General features: G+C 46.1%; 1 protein-coding gene across 1 annotated transcript in view; it reads left to right on the forward strand.

Annotated features, from left to right (window-relative positions):
• The window catches only part of LOC130473317 (complement component receptor 1-like protein), a 113,576-nt gene that overhangs the window by 25,900 nt on the left and 69,260 nt on the right, over nucleotides 1-18,416 (forward strand). The window lies entirely within an intron of this gene.

Here is an 18,416-nt window from a genome sequence, read left to right on the forward strand (position 1 = left end):
GCATGGGAAAGCTCCTGCACGCGCATCTGTGTGCATAAGGCCTGTGGAATTCTGGTTCAGGGGCAAAGAAAGGAATATATACACAAGTGTTATTCTGTGTGATCATTTTCATATTTAGATCTGGGGTACACATTGTCTATTTCTGTTATATTTGTTTAACAACTTTGCATATGTCCTGTAGCTGCTAATGTTCAATGGAGTTCTTCTGCTGTAGCTTCTGCAATTGATACTGCTTGAGAGTGACTAACATTTGTTTGAAAAAATGCTGGATATTGTGGAATGAAATAAGTGTTTGCTTTTCTCCCTGACATGGAAAAGCAAACTAAAGGAAACAATTGGTATATTTTCTTGAAGTAAAAAGTATCTATACTAATTCTCCCCCTCCTTTTTTTTTTAGGAAAACTGTCACTGGTTCTGCCTCTCCTGAGTCTTATGCTGCAGTTCCTCATAATGCAGATATTTCATTAAAAGAACGAGTGAAGCCTAGGAAAGCCTGATCTGATTGCACTGAGCTTCTGAAGTAAGACTGTACTCTACTTAGCTTGCTGCTGAAGAATAATTCCCAAGCCATTCTCCGTCCTTTTTAGTATTGGAAATTGAGTGGAAACTCTGAGGGGAAAGCCTTCGCAGTGTTGCAAGAACAAGGGGGCATATAGATCATTTAAGCCTTTTGAAGCTGTATTTTACCTAAAAAAACAACAACCCTGCACACTTGCACATGTTGCTTCTACGTAGAACTGAGATGCATTTCCACCCTTGCAGAATGCCACTAAATTTCTGATTGTTGGAGGAAGAGGGGATTGGACATATCTCTGTTCTGGGCATGTTGCACTGTCCTGAGTTAAGAACGTGAAGATGCTGAAATACAAGTGTCATGGATTTTGCTAGAAGACTGAATTTTGGATGAAAGTTTTGTCCCACATTTACCTTTCAGGAGGGGGATGCAAGTGTGGCGGTTCCAGTTCCCATCTTCCTATAGAGTTCCCCAGGATTACTTATTGCAGAATGGTCATGAATGATTTCATGATCCCTTTGCGACTTAAAAAAAGTAATGTGCCTAATATAATGTGCTTTGTTTTGCATCTCTAGTAGGCAAGCAAGAAAGGTTTGTATGATTAACCAAAAAATCTGAGTTATTTTTAGGTTCACATGAATTTCACTGGAAATGAATTGAGCACATTTTACTTCCAGTGAAATAATTGGGCCCAAAAGCTTGTTTTGGTTGCCTTGAGCCAAAGTTTCTTACATTCAGGAAATTGTTGTGTGTTTATATGTAATCTTTATTACACTGGATTGTACGCATCGTTGGAAAACAGGTTTATTTAAGGATTGTAATTGTCTCAGTATTTTTGCAAATATATATTAAAACCTTGAGTAAAAGATTTCAAGCAGCATGAGTCTTTTTTTTTTCTACTCCAAGAGCCAAGAGGAGGTGGCGAGTGATGCACTGCAGCTGTTCCCAGAAGATTCCTGCCAAGGCCAGGCTTTCATTGAATATGCAGGCAGCCCTGTGGGGATGTATGCTCACAAATCCCATTCTGATCTTCAAATCATTCACTATATCACCCTCTTGTAGGCAGTGACCCCATGCAGACATAATATTCCTGTTACCTTAACTGGTTAACAACTTGGGAGAAAGCCATAAACTTGTGCTCTTTTCTCTAGTACACATCTTCCTTCCCAGCATTAACATCTGCTCACACGTTAGCTGTGACTTGCTTTTAAAAGCAGGGTTTCAAATTAACTTGCAAACCCTGGTCATAGAAGAGTTGGTTTTGATATGTCAGCTTTCTCTACCTTTTAAAGAGAATCAAACCAGCTTACAATCTCCTTCCCTTCCTCTCCCCACAACAGACACCCTGCGAGGTAACTGGGGCTGAGAGTTCAGAGAGAACTTGTGACTAGCACAAGGTCACCCAGCTGGCCTCATGTGGAGGAGTGGGGAAACCAACCTGGTTCACCAGATTAGTCCACTGCTCCTAACCACTACACCACACTGGCTCCCTACCATGGTGTGCATCTGTGCAGACTTAACATTGTATCATGATTTGCTAGGAAGGGAAGAGGTTTATGTATTCCTACTACCTCCTTCCAGGTTCACCTTCAACCTCCAGTATTCAACCGATGTTAATAGATGAGTGCTCCAACTGCATCAGTTCCAGTGTAACATGGATGGTTTCTTTCTGCCCCATGTTTGAATTCTGCCAGTCTATAGGTATAGGTACCAATTGCATTTACCTGCAATTGGTACAAAAAGATACTGATTTGAGGGGTTTTTTACTTGTCAAGCTATTGTAATTCTGATAGTGGGGGTTTGACCCACTAATACATTAAACCCCCAACCCAACTCGCAATTAACATATCTGCACAGACAGTAGTGTAGGGATATTAAATCTTCCCACTGTTTAGTAGTGTAGAAGAAAGCGTTTATAAAGGAATGGCCATACTTCTGAAAATCCCTTGCTAAACATGTATTTAGTGCTTTCAATCTAGATCCGTGTTGGCGAACCTATGGCACGGGTGCCACTTCCGGCACGCGTAGCCCTTTCTGCCGGCACGCACGGTTCCTCCAAGCAGCTGGCCTTTCCGGCTCTGCCCCACCCCGGATGGGGGAGGCTGTAGCCCAGGGGTGGGGAACCTCCGACATCATTGGCGGTGGCCCCCGGACTCTCCCACAGAAGCTGCCGCCATTGCCGCCGCTGGAGCGTGCGTGGCCAGCCAGGCGGGTGGGAGAGCGGGGAACAGAAGCCGAGCGCTCACACTCGGCATGGCCGGCGGCTTCTCCGGCGCCCTCTGGGCCTGTGCGGGCGGAGGGGCATGGCTGGTCGGTGGGTGAGAAGGAGGCACCCTCTGCCCCACCCTGCTCACCTCTCACAAGCCTGCCGCCGCGCCCCACCGAGTGGCAAATCCAAGGCAAAACCTCCCATGCATAAATGGCCTCTTTCTTTTTCTGTCTCCCTCTGTCCTTTTCTTTCTCTCCCTTGCTCCATTTCTTTCTCCCTTTCTCTCTCTTTTTCTTTCTTTCTCTCCCTCCCTTCCTTCCCTTTCCCCCTCCCTTCCCTTCTTTCCTTCCTTCCTTCCTTCCTTCCTTCCTTCCTTCCTTCCTTCCTTCCTTCCTTCCTTCCTTCCTTCCCTCCAGCGGCTTCTCCAGCACCCTCTGGGTCTGTGCGGGCGGAGGGGCGTGCAGTCCTATTCCACCTTTGAAGTGCCCACAAGCTATCCTCCAAACACCTTTCCATTTGTCTTGATATGTAGAGAGAAAACACTAAGGAACTAGTTGCCAATCTCCAGGTACTAGCTGGAGATCTGCTATTACAGGTGATCTCCAACCAATAGAGATCAGTTCCCCTGGAAAAAATTGCCACTTTGGCAATTGGACTCTATGGCACTGAAGTCCTTCCCCAAACCCCGCCCTTCTCAGGCGCCACCCCAAAAACCTCCCACTCATGGCGAAGAGGAACTTGGCAACCCTAGCCTCTCCCTCTGGGCCCCCTCTGGGGGTGGTATTCAGGTTAAATTGCCGCATTGGCACTCGGTGATAAATAAGTGGGTTTTTGGTTGCAGTTTGGGCACTCGGTCTCTAAAAGGTTTGCCATCACTGATCTAGATGCTTGTCTCTGAAGCTGTAGAGTGCCCCAGAGTATTCAGGCTAACATGTATAATTTTAAATAAATTTTGCTACTGTCAGCTGCTTACCACCTTGGCCTGCTGAGCACCAGCTGCTCTGATTTCACTTGCAGAACTCCAGCTGTTCCAATTCGGAAAAATTCTCCACCCCCCACCCTCCGATTTGGTACCACCACTAGAGCTTTTGACCTCGGGCAGCAATATTAAGTAGTGGCGTGAGTTGACGGGCCAAGGCTAGCTTCTCTGAGTAAGGTTTCCATCATCTGCCTCCTCTGGTTCATTGTACGGCAACCGTCTCTCACAGCTGCAACTTGGTTGGGCTTAGGAACACACACAGTGTTTAATTGGGCTTCGATTTGGTTGGTGTTGGGAGGGGGACCACTGAATCTAGAGTGTGCTTGTAATTGTTCCGGTGAGCCTTTGAGATCTGGGTGATGGTTGTGCTTTCAGAGTCATGTAAATACTTACAATCTGTCCCAAAAACCTTTGAGCAGAAAAATCATAACAGCCATGTTCATTGTCAGTCCTTTGTGCAGCCCCACATGTGGGACTGCGCAGGCGCAGGCCAGCCTCTCGGTGGAAGATTTCTCTAGCCTCCTAGAAACAGAGGGGGTGCCCCTTCCCTCCTGTGCGAGCACGCCGGTTCCTTCCCACCCAAACCACCACGTGATCCGATGGGAGGGGCACCCCCTCCTCCCTCAGTTCCTTTTTCGCCCCCGTTTGGTGTAGAAGTGTTAAAAGTGACCTCCTATTCGTGAGTTTTCCTCAAAATACTTACGTGGTCTGAGGCAGTTCATCTGGCCTAGATCGGATTATTCTTACTGCCGTGATGGCAGCTAAACCTCCCTTTAAAAAGTGTTCTGGATGTGACTTGAAAATGCCCTGCTCTGACGAGCATGAACTTTGCCTCCTCTGCCTGGGAGAGGGGCATACCGTACAAAGCTGCATTATTTGTAAAAAATTCACCAGCGCAGCACAGAAGGTCAGAGCATTCCGATTAAAGGCTGCCCTGTGGGAAAAATCCTTGGAGGCTGCCGCCAAACAAACTGCATCGGCGCGCTCCACCCTGCCCCGCCCCTCAGCTGATCAATTAGGGGCGGCGTTGGTTAGTTCCTCAAAGAGCGCAGCCTCGGCCCCAGCAAAAAGCTCGGCTCCCTCTGCAAGTGCTGCTGCTTGGGCCCTGACGTTGGAGCCGGAGGACTCTGCAGCTCCTGACATGTGCTCGGTTTCAAACAGACCGACGCTCCGCCTCCTGGCTCGGTTCCAGCTCACTTAACCCCTTCTCAACCTGGCTCAGGCTCGGGTCAGATGTCTGCAGACCCGAGGCCTCCTGCCCCGAGCTCATTATCGGGGAGAAAACGAAAGAGCTCCTCTGTCCCACCGGAGCCCTCCTCCCCTAAGAAACTGAAGCACAAGGATAAATCTGATAGGAAAAAGAAAAGCTCCACTACTAAAACAACACGGGCTGTTACACCCCCCCTCCTAAAACTCCGTCAGTGGGGTTGCCTGTTCATTCAATGTTTGATCAGGATTTGCGGTATCCATCGCCTGAGGGTTTTGAATCACGCTCAGTTTCTCCTGCACCTAACCTTCACTGGCAGTGTTATCAACAACCACAGCAAATGCTTATCTCCCCTGCTGACATCCCCAGTTGGATTGAGTTCTGCAAGGCCAGAAGCCTGGATATATCTGGCCAGCCTGTTCTGCAGGCACTGCCTGCCCAGCTTGGTCCTCCTATCCTCCGGCCTGAGCCCCAGCGCTATGCTCCTCCCCTGGACCCTTATGACCCTATGGAGGGAACTTCTGAGATGAATACAGTGTCTGATGCCACTCTTGAATCATCACCTGATGAAATAGCTGGCGACCATGATAACACCCCATTTACTGAGGACTTTAGAATTAGGGCAGACCAAATGCTCAGGATTGCTGAGGATAACAAGCCAAAGGATAAAATCTTGAGCAGACTCCATGCTGGCTCTGCTGATATGGTGCTTTTTCCTGTGTTAGAGGGCCTTCAGGATATTCAGGTCCCTATTTTTTCTAAGCCTGCCTCTGCCCCTCCTACTACGAGGAGGGTAGATAACTCCTATAGGGTCAAGCCTGATTCATGCTCATTTTTAACAAACCATCCTCCTCCTTCTTCCATTGTTACCGAAGAGATGCAGTCAAAGCATAAGGTCAGCCACCAGGCCTCTCCTTCCGACAAAGAAAGTAAACGTCTCGATACCTTGGGTAGAAAGGTGTATTCCTCGGCAGCTCTCAATTTTCGAATAGCCAATTACCAGACCATTCTGGGTGGCTATCAGTTGTTTATGTGGGAGAAGATATCTTTACATCTGGATGACATTCCTGAGGAGTCCAGAAAAGCCATTCAACAAGTACAAGCTGAAGCCATGAAGGTCTCGCTACAGGAGATTGCAGCAGGTAAACATGCCGCTGACGCCTCGACACGTACCTTAGTATCAGCCATCACGATTCGAAGACACTCGTGGCTCAGGAACACTGCTCTTCCAATTGACACCAGGGCTAGAGTTGAGGATTTGCCCTTCGAAGGCGAGACTCTTTTTTCTTCCTCAACCAACGAATTCCTAAAGGAGAAGAAGACGGACCGGCAAACCGCCAGGTCATATGGAGTCCTCCCCGCTACTGCTAATAACAGGGATTGCTTCCAACCTCAGAGGAGGCAGAATTATTACCCATCTTATTACAGGCCTCCACAACAGCAGCAGCAGCAACAACAGCAGCAACCGTATCCTCGGCAACAGTACCAACCCCGAGGGAGTGGGAGGAGACCTAATACCTTCGGAGGCAATAAAAACCAAGCTGCTTCCACACCTCCCCCTCAGAAGGATATGCACCACCAAGGTCGCAAATTCTGACTCTCACAAGTCCAGGAGGAAGTCCTATTTTTCCTGGACAGATTACATCTGTACCTGCCACAGAGGCAGGCTATCTTCCAAGGTGAGTGGGTCCTAAAAATTGTTATGATGGGTTACATGTTGGAGTTTAGAAATTTGCCCCCGTTGCGCCCTCCTTCCAAAGCCATTGATAATCTAATGGAGGAGGTGGCATCTCAGTTAGAGGAGTTGCTTGCCAAAGGGGCGGTTCAGAGTGTTGCTTCCTCTTCCCAAGAGTGGGGTTTTTACTCCAGATTTTTTCTTGCAGATAAAAAGGATGGAGGCCGCAGGCTTATTTTGGATCTCAGAGATTTGAATAAATTCTTATTTGTTTCACGTTTCCGAATGGTGTCGCTTCCAAATGTTATGGAATTACTTGCCCGAGAGGCATGGTTTGTGGTTATGGACTTAAAGGATGCTTATTTCCATATTTCCATCCATTATAGCCACAGAAGGTACTTGAGGTTCAGAAAGGGTTCCAACATCTACGAGTACACTGCCCTCCCTTTTGGGTTGGCCACAGCTCCCCAAGTCTTCACTAAGACTATGGCCATGGTGATGGCTCATCTTAGGAACCTGGGTTGCACTATTTTTCCCTATCTAGACAACTAGCTGATTGTAGCTGCGTCTCCTGAGGTACTAGAAGGTCAAGTCGAACTGGTCTTATCCACCTGTAAGCGGTTGGGCCTCGCCATAAATTGGAAGAAATCCCACCTCATCCCTGCCCAGAGAGCTTCCTTTATTGGAGGGCTCTTGGACTCCCACCGGGCCCTTGGTTTGCTCCCTGTAGAGAGGGCTACCTCTATCAAGAAATTGGTTCATTCCTTTCAGAGGGTGCGTTGGCAGACCGTCAGGTCTATTCAAAGGCTGCTAGGGCTAATGGCCTCTACCACAGCAGTGGTCCTGAATGCTAGGCTCCACATGAGACCTTTGCACTTGTGGTTTCTCAGTGTTTTCCGGCCTACATTACATGCCCCCTTCCACCATTTTTCGATCCCCCAAGTGATAATTAGGTCTCTGAATTGGTGGTTGGTTGATTCTCACCTGTTCAGTGGTATTCCCTTTGGGTACTGGTCTCATGAAGTGACCTTAACCACTGATGCATCCCTACATGGATGGGGGCCCATTGTGAGGATCATACTGTTCAGGGGTTGTGGACGGGGCCACAGTCCGCCTTCCATATTAATATGTTAGAGTTAATTACTGTACGTCTGGCCCTTACCTCTTTTTCAGATGTGGTCCGTGGTCGCAGGGTACTCCTCCAGTCGGACAATATGAGTACCGTTTTTTACATTAACAAAAAGGGGGCACTGGTTCCAGGTCCCTTTGCGAAGAAGCCAATCAGAGTGTGGGATGTGGCCATTTCCAACGGAGTCACCATCAGGGCAATCCATATCGTAGTGGTGGCAAATACATGGGCAGATAGTCTCAGCAGAGATTATGGGACCAATCACAAATGGTCTATTCAGGACAAATACCTTGTGCCGATATTTACAAGGTGGGGTTACAAGGATGTGGACCTATTCGCAACCCGAGAATCCACAAAGGCGACTCATTTCTGCTCTCTGGCAGGGAATGATGACATCTCCCTGGAAGATGCATTCCAGATCAGCTGGTCCCATCGGTTCTGTTATGCGTTCCCCCTCTTCCCGCTGTTACCCAGAGTGTTGGGCAAGATTGTGGCAGACAATGCCCTTTGTATTTTTATTGCCCCCAGTTGGCCCAGACAAATCTGGTACCCGGAGTTAGTCAGACTGGCTGGTCCCAATGTCATTCCCCTCCCTCAGGCCCCGGATCTTCTGGTGTGGGCAGGTGTATGGCATCAAAACATACCCAGACTTCACCTAACAGCATGGCTGGTCGATGCGCAGGGTATACCTTAAGCAGTGAAGTTCAAGAGATCCTGTTACAAGCTAGGAAACCCTCCACCAGAGATTCCTATGCTAGGAAGTGGACGCAATTTCAGAATTGGGTCTCAGGAAAGGGTGCTCTACCGTTTAGCTGCCCTCTAACATTAATTCTTGAGTTTTTACTTATGTTAGCACATAAGGGCTTAGCGGTATCTTCGGTGAAGGTGTTTCTGGCCACGATATCCGCTTACCATGACCCTATTGAGGGGTCAACTTTTTTCTCACCCCCTATCAAAGAGGTTTATGAAGGGGCTTTAACATGTTTTCCCCCCGGTTCCGGTCTTGGTTCCCCAAAGGTCTCTCCAGTTGGTCCTCATGGAGATGACCAGACCCCCTTTCGAGCCCATGAGTACGTGCCCTGTTTCCTTTTTGTCCAGGAAAGTGACCTTTTTAGTGGCCATTACTTCAACCAGACGAGTGAGTGAATTGGCTGCTTTGAGGTCAGACCCACCTTTCCTGAAGGTTTTCCAGGAAAAGGTCGTTCTTCACCCCAGTTTGGAATTCTTACCCAAGGTTGTTTCTAAGTTTCATATGGCACAGTCGATTACGTTACCTGTGTTTTTTCCTAACCCCTCGTCCGTTGCTGAAAATACTTTACACACTCTAGATGTTAAGAGAGCTGTCCTTTATTATTTAGACAGAACTAAGCATTTTAGAATTGATAAGTCTCTGTTTATCTGTTATGCGGGTCCCAAGAAGGGAAAGTCTGCTTCTTCCCAGACGTTATCTAGGTGGGTCGTGCCTGCTATCCGATCAGCATATGAAGCTTCAGGTGAGGAATGTCCGCTGAACATCAAAGCACATTCCACAAGGGCCACAGGTGGGTGCATCGGCTGCTTTTCACAGGAAGGTTCCTCCTAGATATCTGCAAAGCAGCGGCATGGTCGGATGTTGACACCTTCGTCCGCCATTATGCACTGGACCTGCAAGCGAGAAAGGAGGCAGATGTCGGAAAGGCAGTGCTGCAGTCGCTATTCCAATAGTGCGCCTCCCACCTCCAGTATCGTGAGTAGCTCGCTAAAATCCCATGTGTGGGGCTGCACGAAGGACTGACAATGAAAACAGAGTTACCTGTAACTGATGTTCATTGAAGTCTTAGTGCAGACACACATCCCTCCCTCCATCCCCGCTGTGGCTCACTATTGTTTTTTCTTTTACTTTAGGAGTACACAGCGGCGCACAAGAACTGAGGGAGGAGGGGGTGCCCCTCCCATCGGATCACGTGGTGGTTTGGGCGGGAAGGAACCGCCGCGCTCGCACAGGAGGGGAGGGGCACCCCCTCTGTTTCTAGGAGGCTAGAGAAATCTTCCACCGAGAGGCTGGCCTGCGCCTGCGCAGTCCCATATGTGTGTCTGCACGAAGACTTCAATGAACACCAGTTACAGGTAACTCTATTTTATATCTCAGTCCAGTATCCTGTTTCACACCAGGGCCAACCAGAAAGTTTTGGAATGGCTCATGGAGGAACAAAGCATCTCCCTGTCCCCTCCCTCCCTCCCTCCAACTTATTCTGGGGTAATTTTTGCATGGGTACTTTCACTCGCATTCACCCCCATCTGTCTCAGTTGTTCCTTGGAGTTATGCATGATTGCATAACTAAGAACTAAAATTGAACAATGAATCCAGATGTGGTTGGTTCAGACAGGGCATAATATTTACTGCTTTTGTTTTCAGTTTCTTTGCTATAATTTTGTGCAGTACAGTAAAGGAACTGAAAACAAGTAACTTAATTTAGTTCTTGTTTTATACCCGAATAGACTTTATGTAGTATTGATTACCATCTGAGAATTACTCAAATGCAACCATTTATTTCTAGGAGAAAGGCCTTATCTAAAATTCTTCATTCCCCATCAACAGCTCACAATGTCTAAAAAGAAATAATGTGCTCCTATCTTGAAGTAAAACTAAAATTTACTCTCACCAACCAGAGCTTGCAGTTCTAATGAATAGTTTATAAAACATAAACTTAAACGTCTGGGAAGAGGCTAATGTGCAAGCAAGCAAAAGATGGTTATAGCTCCCTGAGTGCCACCTCATAATGTTGTCCTTGTTAAAGAGTATCTTTTACAAGAAATGCCTAATTTAGGAAGTGTAAAAGGTGAAGCTATTCTGCAGTTGTCTATCCACAAGTGTTTTGGTGTAACTGCTGTGTGCTTCCATGCAGAGAGCATTGTTTCTGATATATTAAACAGAAGGCTCTTGTTTATCACTCCCTTCTCATCTGCAGAGGGACTCAATTATTATTAAATGATCTCATGCTCTGGCACCCATATACTGTCCAATGAGCCTGTGGGCCAAACTAGATATTATGGGGTTCACAGGTCAGAACCCCACCATTTTAGAGCTGAACTCGTGCCATTTAAATATGCTAAGAGGGCCTGACTGGGCCCAGAGCATTCTAGGATTGGGCAATATTGCTTCACCCACCCGCTGTGCCTTTTCAAGTGCCCACATAGATCCCCCCAGGCATTTTTAAATGGTCTGAATTCAGCTCTAAAATGGCAGCAGTGCCTGCAAACTTGACCTGTGGACACCATAAAACTAGTTGGCCCTGAAGAAATAATTCATCTCTTTAGACATGAGCAGCCAGAGGATGAAATGTGATCAACGTATGTGTAGCTATGCGTTGTAGCAGTTTACGTCTAGGACTACTAGATAAATCATTGGGGAGGAAGTCCTTATTGGTGTACAAAACAAGAATTGTTTCCTGCTCCCAATTCTAAATTTGATGGTTATGTCTATCAATAGAGAAGCAACACTGGGAATCCAATTTGGTTGCAATTAAAGTAGTAAAGTGTTAAGAATTTGTTAAAGCAAAAAAAAAACCTCACTTAGGAGAAAGATGAAAACCATGTACTTTTCTTTGATTAAGGATGTTTAAATTGACATCCTATGAAAAGATTTAAGCACTATTGAATAGCTTCCTGAAGCGAGGTTCCACATAGGGTGTTCAATCATTGTTCCTAAGACTCAGTTTTTTTCTGTGAAATACATGAGACAACGATCTGCTACAGAGGGAAAGATTGTGGGAAAATATGCTAGGCTGGGGGAGGAATTGAAAAAACAAGAAACCACAGAAAATTAAAGAGAAAAAGCTGTGTGATACAAGGTAACTTGTATTTTTGTAAAAAAAAAAAAAAAAGATGCAGGATATAATTTTTACACAAATAAATAAATGGGGCCAATCTTTGACACCAAAAATATAGATTTTCTTTTGAAAATGTATGTTTCTCTTGGTGGTAAAGAATAAGAGTTTGTCTAGTGTGACTGACTTTTACATGTGTAGGTTCCAAACTCTTTCCTAACTCCATATTCACATGCAAGAAAACAATTATATTTGTGATGGCAGAAAAATTGGTTATAGTAAGAAACTAGTAGGTAACACGAAACAGGTGAACAGTTTTGCATTGCCAATGTACTGCTACTGGATGTGAAAACCAGTGTGATGTAGTGGTTAGAGTGACAGATTAGGATGTAGAAGACCCGTGTTCAAATCCCAGTCCAGCTATGAAGGGTGCAGAGTTACTCTGAACTAGTCACACATACTCAGCCTAACGTATCTCACAGTGTTATTGTGAGGATAAAATGAGGAAGGGAGAGACATATATGCTCCTCTGACCTTTTGGAGGGAGGGCAAGATTAAAGTGTGCCAGATAGATAGGCTAAGCACTGGTTTTGCAGTGGGAAGTGTTAAATTACGATTACAGTGTTTTCAGATGTTTGAAACGGTGCATTAACTGTTTCTGCATTCCCAAGCAGAAATAGGCCTCTTCAAATCCAGCTTCTTTTTCATATGCCCTTCCTCAAAATAAGAGCATATGAGGAAGCCACAACTGATATCAGTATGGGGAAATGTTCCGTTAATGATGAGCACATAGTTTAATATCCACTGACGAGCAATACAGAAGTGAAGTATTTTACTGCTAAAGTTAATACAGGAATGGCCTCTTAACATTTGAAAAGGCATATGTGATTACAGCATTTGCAACAGGGGTGGGGTTTGTAAAATGTGGCATTTAGTCCATCACAAGCAGTATTTTTCTGTTTTTGCAGCTGTGTTGTGCTTGTCTTCTGATTTGTCATAACTTCTTCCTAATTCTAGCAGCCACCACCCATAATACCAATCAGGAGGAACTGTGATACGGACAAGGGTGTAGAGATGAGGCATCACACACTATGCCCATCCTTACAGCCCATTAAGGCAGAGTCATCTTATTAAATGTTCTGTTCATGAAACAGAATCACAAGTATTTACTGTTCAGTATTTGAGAAGGAAAGCACATCCTTTGTACATAATGCTATGAACAGCGTCCTGGAAGTCTGAGTGTCAGAGCCTGGTCATAACCTTTATTTGTTTTAACACGGCTTTATGCTTTAGGATTGTCTTGAAATGGATTACAGTCATTGAGAGGGCCTGATTGTTCCTTTATGCTCAGTGGATATCTAATATGAGTCACTTCCTGGAAACTGTTAGTACATTCTCTCCCCCGCCCCATCTCTGAGAACAGGTGATTTGCATATACAACAGTTTTTCCCTCTGAGACACCAAATGGGAATTAGTCTTCTTTAATCCTATTTCTAGCCTTTCAGGTTTATGCAGTCACAGAGAAAAGCAGGAGTGGGCGGGGGGGGGGGGCATCTACTGAGCATGCCCACTCAGAGGTTCAGAGATTCCCAGGCCACTGAGTTTTTAAGGTCCCCAGCCATAATACTAAAAAAGAAGCACCAAGTACGAAGAGAGACAAAATAAAAGTGGAGAGATATTAAATGAAACTAACTGACACCCACACAATGAGAAAAAATGAGAGTCCAGTAAAAAGCCATGTTGGTGGTTGTGGGTTATGCTAGTGCTGCTTGCTGCCCGCTGCCCAACCCAGAAATACCACACAATCCTGGAATAGCTTCAGAATGTACCCCCTTGTCCCTTTCTCTTGTACCCTGTGATCCTGGCACTGGTTTCATTTTTATTTACTATTTAGGTACAGTAATTACACATTCATACAGTAGAAATCTTAATTCTCTGGATGGTCCAGATTAACTGGTTTCTTTAGGAAGATGGGAGTGAGTGGCACCCCATATTATATTGGCTGTACCAATAATCTGTATACTTGGATCATGTTCACAGCCTCCTCTAGAATAACTATTTATGTACTATCCCACTTGCATGCCATCTTTACTACAAAATACTCAAGATGACACTTATGAGCTCATCCTATATTATCCTTACAACACCCATGTAAAGTATGTTAGGCTGATGAACCGTGACTTGCCCAAGGGCACCCGGTAAATCCAACATTCCCTACAGCACAGTGAGAATTAACGTGCTTCTTTTCTACAACTGCAAAATAACAATAATCCCATTGCCTGACTTTATATAAAGCTTTTTGAGATTTCCAGAATTTAAAAAAATGGCTATATTTCTTATTTTAGAGTAAAGAAAAGAAGAGGGGGGTTTGTTCTGAGAACTGGTGCAGGACTTAAAACATGAAACCCTGGAAAAATATCTAGTACACTCAATGGCGTTCCCTGATGCAGCACCTGCTCCATGTTCCAGGAAAGGGAGCAAGGCAATTGCCCAGTAGGGTTCAAGGTTCAGATTTATTGCGTGTGGCCAAAGGCCATTACAAAACTGGACTACAACCACTATAAAATCATGTAACAATCTTTGAATACGTTTACATTTTAGTACCTAATTAAAACAGAAAGAAAAATAAATTATCTAAACCACCGAAACTTATCAAAGTATTGAACATAAAACATTGTGTACAATCAAAATTATGTAACATTTAACCAACCAAAAAGTGCAGCTGCCCATAACTTAAGAGTTGCATCTTTTAACACTTGCCTCGTTAGAGCTCACATTTAGGAACAGAGAATCTCATTTCTTACCACATGTAAATGGGATTTGCAGTTCACTTCTAATCAATTTTAATTCACTGGGCCAGCCTGGCCCGAATTTTCTTTGTGGCTAGAGCAAAGAGGGCAAATTCATATGAGACAGCTGGCTCCGTGTCTGCAAGGAGAAGACAGAACTTTCTCTTTCAATGTACAATGAATCAGTGATCTAACTTGGCCAATATTATCCCTAAGAATTTTTGTCTTGGAGCAAGATATAAAAGACAAACCAGCATATACTGGCATAGATCTTCCAGTTCTGAGCCTCTGCAAATACATGTACACTGGGCAACTGGTTGCCAGTAGGGTTTCTGGTTTGCATTTTGAAACGGCTGCCACCCGCTTGGAGGGTAAGCTGTGAGCCACATGCTGAGGAGAGAGACAAAGAAGGCCTTTCTCTCACTTTAGATCAGTGGTTCCCAAAGTGGGCAGTACCACCCCCTGGGGTGCGGTGGGGTTACGTAGGGGGGCATTAAGATACAGTGGGGCAGCAAGGGGGTGTTAGAGGTGGGCCCCTTCAAGTGTGTTGTTGGATAGGGTAGGGGGCGCTGGAGTTGAGTTTGTGGAACCGGGGGGGGGGGGGCGAAAGGTTTTCAGGACTGGAGGAGACAGGCATCCCTACACGTTCAGAGATACTTTGATAATGTAAAGGGTTATCTTTATATATTCAACATTAACAGTAGATTTATTTTGTGTATGTGCTTCGAGTGGCACACATGGCATACAACAGTTGTGTTGCTTTTTGGGTTGATGATAAATGTGAGTCTCTCAACCATAGAGTGAGTACTGCTGAATTGATATAAAGGCAATTTGAGAGCTCGCACATTCTTACATGGCTAACAAGATCTTTAAATGTTTTAATGTAGATGGGTATATTTTGCTTTTCAAAACATTTTAAGTTAAAGTTTCTGTAAATTGTTCAATGCCTTGGCCTTAGAAAAATGTATGCATTGAATATTTTCAATAACATTTGTGGCATTATGATGACTGGGAAATGTCTATGTGGATAGGGTCCTTTTTAGTAGTTTTTATGAATGTTCCAAATCTCTCCTTCCCGGTTTCCTCATGCTATGAAAGACAAGAATATCTGCAATGCAGGAAGTGGGTGAGGCTGTGAGATAAAACTGAAAGCCTCTTGCCAAGACCTGGCTTTCATGAGTTGGTGAATTTCCCAGTAAGGAAATAGCAATTTGTCATGTCTACCAAGAATGCCTTGTAGATCAAGGGTCAGGCTTTCACTTCAGTTGTACTCCTACAAATCCAGTGCAAGAAAACCCACCGTTCATTATCCATTAAAAAGCACAACCGTTAAGAAAGTGCTTCTATATCAATTCACAGTGGGTAGCCGTGTTAGTCTGTCTGCAGTAGTAGAAAAGGGCAAGAGTCCAGTAGCACCTTAAAGACTTAACAAGAATATTTTCTGGTAGGGTATGAGCGTATCTGAAGAAGTGAGCTGAGGCTCACGAAAGCTCATACCCTACCAGAAAATATTCTTGTTAGTCTTTAAGGTGCTACTGGACTCTTGCCCTTTTCTACTTCTATATCAATGTAACCGATATTCTGAATCAAACAGCGTCTCCATGTAGAAACCATTCCTACGATCTTATTTTTAAAAAGCTGAAGAATTATTTCAAAGCAAGCTGGCACAAAGAGCGCTGGATTCCGCGGGACCGAATAAGCATCCTATTAAGCGGAGAGTGCGGCTAGGCTCGCGCCCAGCGTTCAGGGCAACTTGGCGGTTTGCTAATCCAGTCTTCTGCCAGAAACAAGCAAGCGCGCCTCCGACCATCGCAACGCGCAGGCGCGTACGCTTGGAAGCTTCGTAACCCATATGCGCATGCGTTGGCGGGAGGGCCTGCCGGCCTGCCTGCCTGCCTGCTCAGGATCCGTGTCGCAGTGGCGGTTTGCATCGTTCGTGCCTTAGGGACGGCGACAGCTGAAAACACTTTGGCTGCCGCGCCCAGCGATCAGGAAAGGGGCTGACTTCCCGCTAGGGTCTCCGCCCACTCTCGTCGAGCCGCTTGGCGGTGGGTGGGGCGGCTGCGCGCATCCTCTTGCAAACGCTCCGGCTTCTTGTCCCCCTCGGTCTTCGGCCCGATGGCGCTTCTGGCCTCCTGCCGCGGTGCGCTTCTGGCGTCTGTGTTGCTGCTGCTGCTCTCCTCCGAGGCTCGTGGTGAGTGAGTGAGTCGCAGGGAGGGCTGGGCTGGGCTGTCTTTCCGGGCGGCCTTTCTGGCGTCAGAGGGCTTGGCTGCTCCCACCCCGCAAATTAGAGTTGGGGGACCTCGTGAGGGAAAGCAACGGACGCGTCCTCTGATCCTTCGGAGAAGCGCTCGTGCGGAGGCGGCTGTGGGCTGAGACGTCCTGCCTGTGATCGGGGTGCTGGTTTTGCAGGAGGCGGGACGCCCTCAGGGCTGCGGGGCGTGTCGGTTTCCTTCCTCCCCCCCCCTGCACCCCCGTGCTGCGAGCACAAGGAGGCTGGCTCTGGGCCCTGTGCTGGGGGAACACCCGTGCGAGAGGCATGGGCTGAAGGCTAGGCCCCTTTCCTAGTCCTGCCTCCTCTCTAGGGTTTGTTAAAAGTGTATGTATCTGTGTATTCAGCATTTTCCCCGTTGTGCTTTCAGTTTCAGTCCATTTAAGGCAGTCAAAAGCTGGACATTGGTTCTTGTGGGTTATCCGGGCTGTGTGACCGTGGTCTTGGTATTTTCTTTCCTGACGTTTCGCCAGCAGCTGTGGCCAGCGTCTTCAGAGGAGTAACACTGAAGGACAGTGTCTCTCAGCGTCAAGTGTGTAGGGAGAGTAATATATAGTCCGAAAGGGGTTGGGTTTGAGCTGAATCATTGTCCTGCAAAAAGCATCAAAGGTAATGTGCTAATGAGGGTGTGGTATGTTAATATGGAACCATTGTATCCTGAAGTGATCTGTTAATGTGTGAAATCCAAAACTAATCTGCACGGCTGTTGTTCACTGTAGTCCTTGTTAGTCTGGCGGTTTTCAGGACAGGAAGCCTGTCATATTTTGGTCACGTCATGAGACGACAAGAGTCACTGGAAAAGACCATCATGCTAGGAAAAGTTGAGGGCAGCAGAAAAAGAGGAAGACCCAACAAGAGATGGATGGACTCAATAAAGAAAGCCACAGCCTTCAGTTTGCATGATCTGAGCAAGGCTGTCAAAGATAGGACATTTTGGAGGACTTTCATTCATAGGGTCGCCATGCGTCGGAAGCGACCTGACGGCACTTAACACACACACAAGGCAGTGAACGATGGCTGGCCGCTCTTGCTGTAATTTCTCAGGTTTTTCTCAACCACCACCCAAGGCTCTGGGGAAGTCTGGAAGGTTAGGTGCTTAAAATACAAGGCGTGGTCAAAGAACCCCATTCCTCATGAAGCAGAATTTAAGAAGTAAGGGGTGCTAGAAGCTGAGCTGCCAGATTTTATCTGGGGGAGGGTGAAGGAACATGCTGCTTTTTCAAGAGTAGTGGTTGTTGCTATGTAGCTTCCGTCTTTAAGTTTTCTTCTGTATTTTGACAGCGCTGATAGGCTTTCTTCAACTAATTTTTTGCTACTATACACCTTGAGTCAAGCCAAGGCTTATTAAAATTTCCTGGTCTCACCTATCTGTAAAGGGATGGAAGAGTATAGGTCTTAATTTGTCCACCAATTTTTCATAATCTGCTATGGGATTTCATAATCTGCTATGTGTGACCATCTGGGGTGGGACAATCAGAAGCTTTGGGATCCAAAGCTTCTGATTGTCCCACCCCAGATGGTCACACATCCCTAATTAGGCAGTCCTTCAGCCTCTGCAAGTTTTGAGGACCATCTTGCTCGACAACCAAAATGAGCCGTGGGAGAGATTTGTATGGAGAATCGAGTCACAAGATTCAGGTCCTCTATACCTAGACAAATCTGCAAGAATATGGGGAAATGATCACCCTCTAGATAGGGCAGGACTTTAAAATTTCCTACCTGGGGAAACAGGCTTTACATACCAGCACATAATCAATTGAGCTAGCCCTGGTCCCTGCCATAAAGGTATATTCACCTGGAATGTCCTCCCCAGTTGAGCCATTCAAAATATGTAAC

Source organism: Euleptes europaea, chromosome 2 (genome assembly GCF_029931775.1).
Source record: "Euleptes europaea isolate rEulEur1 chromosome 2, rEulEur1.hap1, whole genome shotgun sequence".
Taxonomy (NCBI): domain Eukaryota; kingdom Metazoa; phylum Chordata; class Lepidosauria; order Squamata; family Sphaerodactylidae; genus Euleptes; species Euleptes europaea.